The 12,214-nt window shown below is 43.1% G+C and overlaps 1 protein-coding gene across 2 annotated transcripts in view; it reads right to left on the bottom strand.

The window, feature by feature from the left end:
* SEC23B (SEC23 homolog B, COPII coat complex component) overlaps positions 1–12,214 on the bottom strand; it is an 836,569-nt gene that overhangs the window by 665,087 nt on the left and 159,268 nt on the right. The gene's annotated exons all lie outside the window — the stretch shown is intronic.

Here is a 12,214-nt window from a genome sequence, read left to right as displayed (position 1 = left end):
TAGGCTGAACGCCAGAGTTTTGGTACGTGTGACTCATTTAAGGATCTATTAATCAGAATACTAATTGGGAGAGCGATACCTTCAGCTGCATGTTTGAGGAAGGAAGAGGGAATGTTGTCAGGGGCATTAGAGCATGGCTTTAGCTTGGATAGAAAACAGGTTTGAGATGGAAATTGAGGGGATTGTTGTTTGGGTTGTTGGGTGAAGTGAAAAGGGAGTTAGGTGGGTTGTTATTAGGGAATGTTTTGGTTAGCTTAGCTATGGATTCAGTAAAGAAAGTATTGAAGTGGGAGCTCAGTTCACTGTCGGATAGATTAGGGTTAGGGCAAGGGTTGTTTTGAGATCCAGGATGAAGTAGGAAGCTGACCGATTTCCAGAATTGTTTTGGGTTTTTATTGTTATTGGACTGGAGTTTATTATAGTAGTTTTTTTTGTCCTTGGTGATAAGTTTTTTTACTTGGTTGCGAAGTTGGGTATACAGGAGTAAGATAGAGGACAATTTATTTTTCTGATAGAGCTTCCAGGATTTGTCTCTGTGACGCATAATTTGTTTAGTTTCTTTGGTCAGCCATGGTGCAGAATTAGTTTTGATTCGCTTATTTGTTAGGGGGGCTAGGGAGTTAAGAGTATCTAGGAAGATAGAGTTAAAATGCTCAACAGCATTGTCGAGTGGGAGGGTATTTAGAGGTTACCAGTTAAATTGTTTAAAGATGTTAGAAAAAATTAAGGGGTTGAAGTTGCTGAGGTTACGAGTTTGAATGTAAAGATGATGGTGCTGGATGGAGCTACTTGATCGATGGATGAAGGCAGGGAGATGGTCACTGAAGGTGTCAGGGATAGTGCCACAGAGTGATTTTGTTTGGATGGGAGACTAGAATCCAATCTAAGATGGACCCTGGGGGGTGATTTTTGTTAGGGCGAGTAGTTGAAGAGATTACTTGGGGGAAGTTTAGAAGGTTAATGGAAAGTGAGGGGGATGGTGTGTTAATTTTATTCCAGTCGATATTGACATCGCCTAGAATACAGGTTTCATATTTTATTTGAGTTGAGGCCCAGTATAGAATATCTTGAAGGGTGGAGATATTGTTGCCTGGGGAGATGCATAAGGAAATGAAGCAGATATTTTTATGTTTATTTAATCGGAGAAGGCTTGCTGTGATTTCGGAATTTTTGAAATTAGGGGTAGGGATTTGAAGAGGAATTAGAGAGAGACGATTGGAGTAAATTAGAGCAGAGCCTCCACCTTTTTTGTTTAAACGGTCACTTCTGAGGATATGGTAACCAGGAGGTAATATTTCAGAGTAAGTGATAAGGGGTTTTAGCCAAGTTTCAGAGATGGCTAGGATGTCAGGTTGATTGTGATTAATTCAGGCTTGTACATGGTGACATTTGTTGTTAAGGCTCTGGGCATTGATAGTGAAGATCTCCAGAGTGCTAAGCGGGGAAGTGGGAGGAGAAGAGAAAGGGTGGGGAGTGTTATTTGTTGTAGGTGAGGAAGAGGGTGGAGGGATGGAGTAGCTTGTGCTGAGGCAAGGGCCAGGGTTAGGATGAATGTCTCCAGATAAGGCTAGGACATTGTAGGTGATAAGTTTTGGTCTGTAAGGTTTGTATAGTAGGTATTTGTTAGGGTTTAGCAGAAGTTTCAGAGAGAGAGTTTTAGTTGAGGTATAGTATAGTTTGGGATGAAAAAGATGCAATAGGTTGGGTGGAATAAGGGAGGAGGATATGGAGTGAAAGTGAGGGAGTTGGAGAGGTTGTGGTTTAGGGATAGTTTGAGTAGGAGGGAGGAATGGAGGAGCATTATGGGAGTAAGAAGTAGCAAGATACAGAGGTATTAGTAAGATGAGAAGGGAGCTAGGGAGTTGAATAGTTAAGGGGAGTTGGTAGGGCATGTTAGGATAGGGTAGGGTAATGTACAGTGAAGAGAAGAATAATGTGGAATGCTAGTTGAGAAGGGAAGGTCTAGAAGTGAACGGAGAGAGTTAGATAATGTAGGCAAGGATAATGGAAGAATGAGTGTATAGGGGTAGAGGAAAATTGTAGTGGGAGGAGTAGTAGTGGGAGGGGAAAGAGAGGTGGAGTGTTCTATGATTAGAGAATAGGGGAGGAGTAATTGGAAGAGGACTGTGATTGGATAGTAGGTTTGGTAGGAGGAGTTTGTTAGGTATAAATGTAGATGTGCTGGGGCGGGGGGAAATTGGGGGCAGGGTAGGGGAGCGGAGTGAGCCCATAGGGAGGAAAGGCATAGACTGCTAGATTGACCCAGGGGAAGGACAGGGCATCCACTTTCCAAGCCATGCAGTGATGCTCCCTGGTGCAGACTTCGCTGAGCTGATGGTTGGTGTGGGAGGCAAAGAGGTCGACCTTTGGGGTGTCCCATTTCTGAGTTATTAGGGTGAAGGTTCTTCTGTTGAGCTGCCACTCGTGTGGGTCCAAAAGATTTCTTCTTAACTGATCTGCCAGAGAGTTGACACAGCCTGGTAGGAATTGTGCTAACAGGTGTAGTTGCATGGCAGAGGCTGTGTGCCAAAGGGTCAGGGCCAGCCTGCATAGAGGGTAGGAGTGAGTCTCTCCCTGTTGATGTACCACATCACAGTGGTGTTGTCTGTTTTGATCAGGAGAACCCTTGGAGTGAGAAGAGGCTTCAAAGCTATCAAGGTGTGCTGCACAGCTATCATCTCTTTTTGAATGATGTGCAGATGGATTTATTGCGGGCTCCATTGGCCCTGTATGCACCTGCCGTCCAGGTGTACACCCCAAGCATAGTCTGATGCATCTGTGGTGAGGATCTGGGCAGCGGGGGCTGGTGAGAAAGGCAGTCCCTTGTTGTGGGAACATGCTGTTGCCCACCAAAGAAAATATTTTCTGAGACGAGGATTTATAGATAGAAGAGTTTCCAGGTCTTGAGAGTGTTGTCACCAAAGGCTTTTTAGGTACCATTGAAGTTTCCTCATATGCAGTCTGGCATATGGAATGAGTAGTATGCAAGATGCCATGAACTCTAGAGCTTGCAGGATCTTCCTTGCAGATAGCCGAGGCCTGGTGGCTAGTTGAGAGAAGTAGGTTATCAGGAAAATTTGTTTCTCTGGAGTAAGGAATGCCATCTGGGATGTTGTGTCCAGGCTTGCTCCCAGGAAGATAATCCTTTGGGTGGGCACCCATTTGGATTTCTTTTCGTTGACTGTGTACCTTAGGGGGGTTAGTAAGGTCTTTACAAAGGCCATGTGCTTGAGCAGCTTTTCCTGGCTGACTGTCTGAATAACACAGTCGTCTAAGTATGGGTAAATCTGAATATTTCTTTGTCTGCAGAAGGCAATGGCTGGAGCCAGACATTTTGTGAACACTCTGGGAGCAGTAGATAAGCCAAAGGGAAGCGCAGAGAACTGAAAGTGTTGAGAGCCTGCCCTGAAACAGAGATATTTCCTGCATGATTCCCCGACAGGAATGTGGAGGTAGGCCTCTTTTAGATATAGGGTGGCTAGCCAAGTGTCCTTGGACAGCATGGGTTGCAGCTGGTGGAGGGTGAGCATTTTGAATTTTGGGATCACCAGGAAGGTGTTTAGAATGGATCGATTGAGGATGGGGTGCCAGCTGCTCTCTTTTCTGGGTACCAGAAAAAGTCTGGAGTAGAAACCTTGTTCTATCTGTTCTACAGGAACGAACTTTACTGCACTCAGAGACCAAGGAAAGGATTTGCTTTTGAGCCTCTGCCCACTGGTTTGGGGATAGATCTGGGAACCCTTTGTGGGTTGGAAGGGTGTGGAAGGAAAATTTGTATCCCTGGGACACTATGTTCAGAACCCAATGGTTGTTGGTAATGGTGGCCCAGGTGCTTGTGTGAAAGTGGGCAGAGGGAGGGGGTGGGAAAGGTGAGTCATTGACAGTTCTTACCATAAGGGGTTGGCTTAAAACTCCCTGGTTTTGAAGTGGAGATGGTCCATTGCTTAGATCTCTGCATTCCCTGTGGCTGCTGTCTGGGGGGCGGGGGGGTCTGCTTCCCTGGGTCCTAGGCTGGAGTGGCTTACTGGGAGCAGGAAAGGACCAGTGTTTGGTGGGACAATACCTGCTGAACCTAGGCAGCTGGACCTGCAAGAAATCTTCAACTGTTTGCACAGATTTTGCTTTTTCTTCCATCTTTTTTAAGACCTCTTCTGAATTAGTGCCAAATAAGTTATCTTTGTGCAAGGGGGCATCCAGCAATTTAGATGTGACATGGTCTGGCAGGGGCTGTTCCTTAAGCCATGCATGCCTTCTAATGACAGATCCAGTGACTGCTGCCCTGCAAGAAGCTTCTAGGGCATCAAACCCACAGTGCAAGGTGTGTTTAGTTACTTGAGATGCAGAAAGCATTACCTCTTGTAATTCATTAGATTCTGCCCAAGCAGGAAAGGTAGACATTTTTTTGTTTATGGAGTTCCAGGGTATGTTGCTGAAATTTTAGCACATGGAACTGACAATTTAGTGCCCTGATAGCAACAGTAGCTGAGGTGTATACTTTTTTACCCCATCTGTCCAGTGCTCAGAAATCCCTATCTGAGGGAGTTGGATTCTTAGCAGAGGTTGCTTTAATCCCTTTAGGTCCTTGAGAAATTACCTCAGGGTCAGCAGTATGATTTTTGAAAATAAATGTGTGTGAGTCAAGGACTCTGTAGTACCTCTCTGGTTTTCTGGGTGCAAGAGGTAGGGTGTCAGGAGTTGAGCTGGATTCCATGAAAACATCCTCCACAATATCCAGGACTGGGGGGATGTCCAGGGGTCTGTGCTGTGGAAGATCTAGGAATTCCCTGAGTCTCTTTTTAGACTGAGGGTAGTGCTGACTCTCCCATTAGAAATGCTCCGTTAAGGTGTGCAGGGTTTCCCCAAACGAAAAATCCTCTAGTGGAGAGGCTGAAGGAATGGAATCTTCTGCATCAGAATCCTCATAAGTAGAGAGGGGTTGCATGTCTTCATATTCAGAAGCATCAGATTCATCTGACTCTTGTTCAGACAAAACCACATGGGACAGATCTATTTTCCTTTTGGAAGGGGTAGCTTGGCTTCCCCTGATCAGCATGATAAGGTCTTCCGCCATTTTAAGAATTTGAGACTGAGGCAAGGAAATAGTCGTCGGTTTCTTGGGTGTGGTTCGTACTCTGGGCCTTAGAAACTCAGTAGTTTTTGAAAGAACGGTAGTCACAAAAGAAGACATCGATTTGTGTAGAGAATCGGTAGTGCGAAGGACTTCCTCGGAAGCCAGTGCCTGCTCACCGACTCTGGACCCATCCAAGGTAGAGACGACCGCAGGATCCTTAGTCGAAGAAGAGTTCTGCGGCATACCGGACTCCGAAAGGGTCGCGGTAGTGGCCTGCGAATCCACAGAAGTGGGCATCAGGGGCTGCGAAAATGCTTCACTGAGGACCAGAGAACTGACGACTGACTTAAAGGAAGAGTCGTTGGTAGGTTAGGACCTCTGCGGTCTGTCTCTGTCTTTATCTTTATGTTTTTTTGGAAGATCTGCTGTCGGATGGCTTACCGAAGCCATATCAGAATTCGAGGACTGTAAGTGAAAATATCTGGCTACAATAAGGGCCTGACGATGGATAGTTCTGGCGTTGAACAAAACACAGAAGTGACAATGGGGGACGTCGTGGTCTGGGCCTAAACAAGTGATGCAGTAAGAATGGAAGTCTCGGTGTGGTATTAGCTTTCCACAGGCAAGACAGTTATTAACCTTTTCCTGACATCGGTTAGTGCAAGAAAAAAAAGATTCCCAATGGGGTACTTAGCTTTAGAAGACTTCAACTTCAATTCAGTAGACGAAAAACTCAGGTAGCATCCAACCGGCACTCGTGCAAATTGCTTCTGCTTCGGGCTCCATGGCAAGAAAGACTGATGTAATGGTGTCGGCTGCCTTACTTTATACTACTGATGATATGATGTCAGTCCTGAAGTGACAGCAACTGATGCAGAAATACTAAGTCTCTGGTATTCGGGCCGCCCCAGGGCTACTCTGGCAGGGATAACCCAAATGTGATGACTGCAATAGTGAAACATGAAGAACATCTTATAAACAAAGGTATGACATTCTAGGCCCAAGGAGGTCACTGCATCCCTGCATTCAGCATAAATCAGACCTATCACTGAATACAAACCCCCTTTTGGTATTTAAATAAACAGGCACATCCAACAATTGGAACGTCCACACTGGTTCCTCATTAAAAGAATACAGGGAGTAAGTAACATGCCCTGTGCAGACTGCCTCAAAGCCTTGTCCCTGTATTCTGTCTCTTGCAAGCTGTTGATGTGAGATCTTTGCCTGGCATACAAGGCATTGTCAGACTCCACCCTGATAGACCTCCTGCATATGCACAAAGCAAACACCAGAATTACCCATTCTATAGACATAAAACCTTGCCTGGAATATAAACAAGCCATGCTGAAGAAATGATGTATCCCAGAGACTCTTTTCTGGAACAGGCTTTCTATCCATATGAAGCAAATTTCCTCCCTAACCCAACTCAAGTGCAACTTGGACAACTGAATGGAGAACAGGAAATTCATCCCTAATTTGGCACTTATGTCTCTAATGGACACAGGCAGCCTGTAAATGGTTAATCTCTAAGGCCCCTACTTGTAAATGTTTAATCTCCCAGAGCCCTGCTTAAACTTATCAAAGAACTGCGATGCATGGAAAGGCTTAAAAAGCCCCCAGAGGTCATTAGCTTAGTATACAGCTAAGAAACTTACACCATGGTCCTGGCACAGTGTGTTTGTACATGATAGATCCTCTTGTAAGATCCAGGAGTCCTCCAAAGAGTTGCTGCATCAGCAAGTTGGCAGTCTTCCGCAAGCATAGTCAGAGACACTTTGTATTAGCTAGAATACCAGAAAACATACACCAAATAAGAGCAGCATCAGTAAAGTGTCTTGTGGGACTCCACTGGTAACAAGTCTTTTAGTGGTGAGGCAGTGCCTCCAATCTTGATCTGATGAGTTCTGCTTGACAGCCAGTTTGCAATGTAGTGGGCTACACATGGATTTATACTTAGCTTAATTAATATGTCAATACTGAGTGAGGGACAGTGTCAAATGCCTTGGGTGGATAAAGGTTAACTGCAGACACTTAACAGTTTATTGTGGAGATCTAATTTAAGTGGCCTAATTCTGGGGGGGGGGTACAACAAAAAGTACAGTTTTGTACCTACCATAAATGTAGATGTCCGATAGATATGCAACTACAGTCCTGACATATGGGTTTGTCCTGCCTCAGGCATCCCTTCGGTCGGCCAGATTCCAAAGTCTGGGTCCGGCGTCGGCCGATGTCGCCTCCTCCCCGATGTCAGAGCGGCTGGAGTATAAAGGCATCAGCCGACGCCATCTTCTTCAGTGTTTCTTGCCCCAGATGCCAGGTGCCCTCTAATGAAGGCTAAATTTGGTGAATGGATAAACTGATAAAATCAGACATGCACAACAGTAATAAACAAGATACACCATAACATATATCCCCAGCTGATAGGTGAGGGGAGTAAGGACCCAAAATGGGAAAAAAGAGGGGTAGGAGGGAGGGTAAACCTGACTGCAGTTGCATATCTATCGGACATCTACATTTATGGTAGGTACAAAACTGTACTATGTCCTTCAAGAATGCAACTGCAGTCCTGACATATGGGTTGAATACCATAGCCAAGCTGGGGGTGGTAGGACTAAGTAAGAGATGGTGTAGCTAGAAGGCCCTGCAGGACTGCCGAAGCAAAGTCTGCTCGGGATCTGGAGTATAATGGCAGGTTGTAGTGTTTGGTAAATGTATGCACGGAGCTCCATGTAGCAGCCTCTGGAATATCTTTTGTAGCCACTCCTCTTAGAAAAGCTGTGGATGTGGCCATAGCTCTGGTGGAGTGTGGTCTAATATTAGCTGACACACTTTTTCCATGAAAAGAATAACAGAATCTGATGCAGTGTCCAATCCATTTTGAGATAGTTTGTTTGGTGACTGCTTTCCCTTGCACTCCAGCAGCATAGGCTACAAACAGTTGGTCAGACTTCCTGGTGGACTTTGTTCTGTCCAAGTAGTAGCGTAGTTGTCTGTGAATGTCTAAAGTATGCAGCAACCTTTCCCCTTTATTTTGAGGATTAGGAAAGAAAGTAGGCAGGTGAATTGCTTGGTTTAGAGACACTCTGGATATCACCTTAGGCATGAATGAAGGATTGGTCCTAAGGGAAACTTTGTCCTGATGAAAGATGATAAAGGGAGGAACTGCCATGAGGGCCTGTATCTCCGAGACTCTTCTTGCTGAAGTGACTGCCAACAGGAAAACCGTTTTCCATGAGAGAAATTGCATTTCTGAAGATGCTGCTGGTTCAAAAGGAGGAAGAGTTAATTTTTCCAAGACATAATTGAGGTCCCATGCAGGAATTGGTAGCTTCCTTGGAGGTTTGATATTCTTTATGCCTCTTAGAAGCTGTCTTAGCAAAGGATGCGAGAACACAGGTGGATCACAGTTATAATGTGCTGAGACAGCTGAAGCGTGGATTTTGATGAAAGAGTATGAGAGGCCACTGTGAAACATTTCTGTCAAGTATTCCAATATCTGAGGCATGTTCACCAATGATGCATCCTGTCCCTTGTTGACATTCCAGATGGTGAATCTCTTCCATTTAGCCATATAGGTTTTTCTGGTGGAGGGTCTGCGTGCCTCCAGCAAAATTTCCTGAACTTTTTTGGAGAGTGAGTCATGGGTCTGAGTCATGGAACTCTCCAAGCTGTCAGCTTTAGGGTTTGCAGGTTCTGATAAACAGTCTTGTAACTGAAAACACAGGAGCTGACCGACTGGCACTTGCGAACTGCTTCTGCTTCGGGCACCGCGCAGCAAGAAAGACTGAAGAAGATGGTGTCGGCTGATGCCTTTATACTCCAGCCGCTCTGACATCGGGGAGGAGGCGACATCGGCCGACGCCGGACCCAGACTTTGGAATCTGTCCGACCGAAGGGCTGCCTGAGGCAGGACAACCCATATGTCAGGACTGCAGTTGCATTCTTGAAGGACATCAGCCCTTAATATTGCTGAAGGAAGTCTTTTCAAAAAGAATACCAAAATGAGAATCTGAATGGACATTTGCCAGCAATGGGCCTGAACAAACAAAACAGCCAAAGATGCTGATAAAGACAGACTCAACAAGGAAAATTCACAGCCCCTTCTGTCAGCTACATGAGTACAATGGTTTGCATTGATGATGTGCTATAATGTAAAGGAATACCTCATGAAAAAGATAAATATCTGTAAGAGCTTATGCAGGCATTCCGACGTTAGAGTAAAGCAGTTAAGTATTACAGGGACAGGGGAGAAGACACAAAGGCAAAGTGGTCTGGTGATAAAGGTAAGCAGAGTTAACTGTTTAATAGCCACATTATCAAACATTTTATAGTATGGTGTCGGTATGCTGATACTGTGAAACTGTTAGGACTTTCTTAAATGCAGTAAAAATCGCAAAATACAACTGAGATTAAACATTATGGTGAAATATTCAAGCAGCTACAGCTAGCTCATAAAAAGGGTGGAAAAGTACAGCCAAAAAAAAAAGCTGTTTGTTCCATTACTCTCATCTAAAAATATCTTTACTTTCCTATCCCAGTAGATGTGGCACCATCTTATACTTTTGGATATAATGGTGTAACTGGCAAAATCCTGTGAAAAGATTATGCATTTACCTGTAGAAAGACTAGAGGATGAGGTTCTTAGACATAATATTTTGATGTTTAAGTGCTGAGGAAAATAATGCAAAGATGTTTGATTGGGCATCTTGAAAAATCTGTTACTATAAATAAATGAATACTAGGCTAAGGATGGTAATCAACTATAAAAGGGTAAAATACATTTAGCAAGTGCTATGCTCATGTCTCATGTAAAAATTAAACGCAAGAGAAACCATGTATGTATAGTCTTCAGGTAGACTAACCTCAGTGACACCAAAAAATGTACACTCTAGACAATCCGTATGGCACAGTCTTTAACTCATTGTGATGCATTGTGAATGAAATGACATCCTCAGTAAACTGCCCACACTGTGTTGACTTTTGAAACTAATAAAAATTTGTGCTCAAGGATATAATATATTGCTTTTGCAACTATGAAATATGAAATATGTAGCTGACATGTAAGATAACACTTTTATGTAAGCTACACATGCAGCAGTGCAGCCCAATGTGTTGATTAATACCTGGGTTAGGGCATTCAATAAGAAGAGGGAAAAACACAGCTAGAAGGAAATCTTGGCAGGATAAAAACAGTAAGGCAAAATGAAGTATGAAAATGCATGCAATGGGATTTGAATTGTGACTATTAAGAAGGTACTATGGGTGTTTACTGCACTATTACTGTTCACAGGAATGTTCTCATATTGATGAGAGTGTGATGATGTAGAACAGAACGGATTAATTTGAAGCTTTGCCTTTATTTCTAATTATGGTTTACTTTGACACAAACTATTCTGCACTCACTGTCAACAACTGCCAATCCATCTGAACCAATACCAGCTGCAACACATGTTAACTCAGTTTAACAAACATTGAGAGATGGTAACTCAGGAATGTAGCACATCCCTGATGAAGCACTGCAATGTTAATAACAGAATTCAAATCAAAGTTTTAATGCGGGAACTAAACCAACAGTCTACAGATTTTATCACATTAAAGATGACAGTGCAAACTACTGAGCTACCCTGAAACTGCTATGAACCAAGGCAGCAGAAATCTGCATCGCTTCACACGGACTCTCAGGTTTAAATGAAGCCAACCCCCTGCATTCCAAAACAGCTGTGCTGTAATGTGATTTTGAAACTTATACAGCAAAACAACTTACCTTCACCCATGCCAAGGAAAGAAAACACCTCTAAGAATTTTAACAAATGTTATTTCTCTTAAACATTTTCCCAAACAATTCAAACTTAAGAAAACACCTCTAAGAATTTTAACATATGTTATTTCTTTTAAACATTTCCCCAAACAATTCAAACTTTTACAATGCTCTTATCTCATATTAAGCCAATTCACTTTCCCTAAACAAGAAATTAATTCACATTGTCACACCACTGAGCTATTTCAGTGATCCTGAGAATTTGGTCACAGCCCCTTATAACTATGTTATTAGCCAGGTACTTTACATTTCTGTACCATCCATACAATAGTTTTACCACCACACAAAGCGGTTTCCTTCTTCACTGAGGTGAGGAATGACCAACTGAAATTCCATGATGAAGGAGCCTAGCACCTTTCTTATTCTCCACTGTTTGCTTTTTCAGCCACAGCTCTTTGCAAGAACAGCATTGAGAATAATGTTAAGGTGCTCATGTAAGAAAGCAACATCACTCCTCTATCCTGATCTTTCTAGAATTCACTTTGAGCCAAATGATTCACATTTCAGACAATTACTAACAAAAAGATGCAGACTCTCTGAACCTGTTGTGGAAGAGAAGCACCTCCCCAAATCCTGCCTTACTTTGACCAGGGTTAAAGTAGCTTTCTTCTCTTCTCAGCTGAGAGTGTAGAAAACAAGGCTGTGGTGCATTCTCTAAAACATCCTTCAGAAGGTTGCTGCTCCAAACACATTCCCATCATCTCATTAGTAGGATCCCTCACCTGCTTTGTGTGCTCAGGTACTAGAACTGCCATCTTTTCAGATCTCCAAATTGTGACATTCCTTGTAGAACCACAAGACAATGCTGACAAGTACAGCCTCAAATAATGCAAAAGCTTATTTCATTTTACCAAATAAAAACCCGCGGTTGTACAATGTTTTATTACTTCTACTGTTTTATGTCATATTAAGGTGCTTCAGATACAGTGATTCTGAATATTACAGATCTCCAAAATATTTACAGGAAAGTTGGAAAAATATCAGAGAATTAGCTTTTTTTTTTTTTTTTTTGTTCATGCCCCTCCCTAACCCATTGGCTACAAATGCCCAAATCAGGACTGTCCTGAAAAAAAGAGAAAGAAGAAATTATTAAAAAAAAAAAAATCATAAGCAACCAAGCCATGTGTGAAAAGGAGGAAGGAAAGACTCATTCAGGGTTATGGATAAAGAGACGTTCCTATGGCTCACTCACTTCTATTGCACATTTCATACCTGTAATAATATTGCTACATCCTAACCTCAACAAAACTACAAGACAGATATGAAGCTGAGCAGTACTAAAATAATTCAAGATACAACAGTGAAAAATTATTAACTGCCCTGCC

This window comes from Protopterus annectens, chromosome 1.part2 (assembly GCF_019279795.1).
Source record: "Protopterus annectens isolate FY-2018-M chromosome 1.part2, PAN1.0, whole genome shotgun sequence".
Classification (NCBI taxonomy): domain Eukaryota; kingdom Metazoa; phylum Chordata; order Ceratodontiformes; family Protopteridae; genus Protopterus; species Protopterus annectens.
This window is presented reverse-complemented; position numbering and strand designations above follow the sequence as displayed.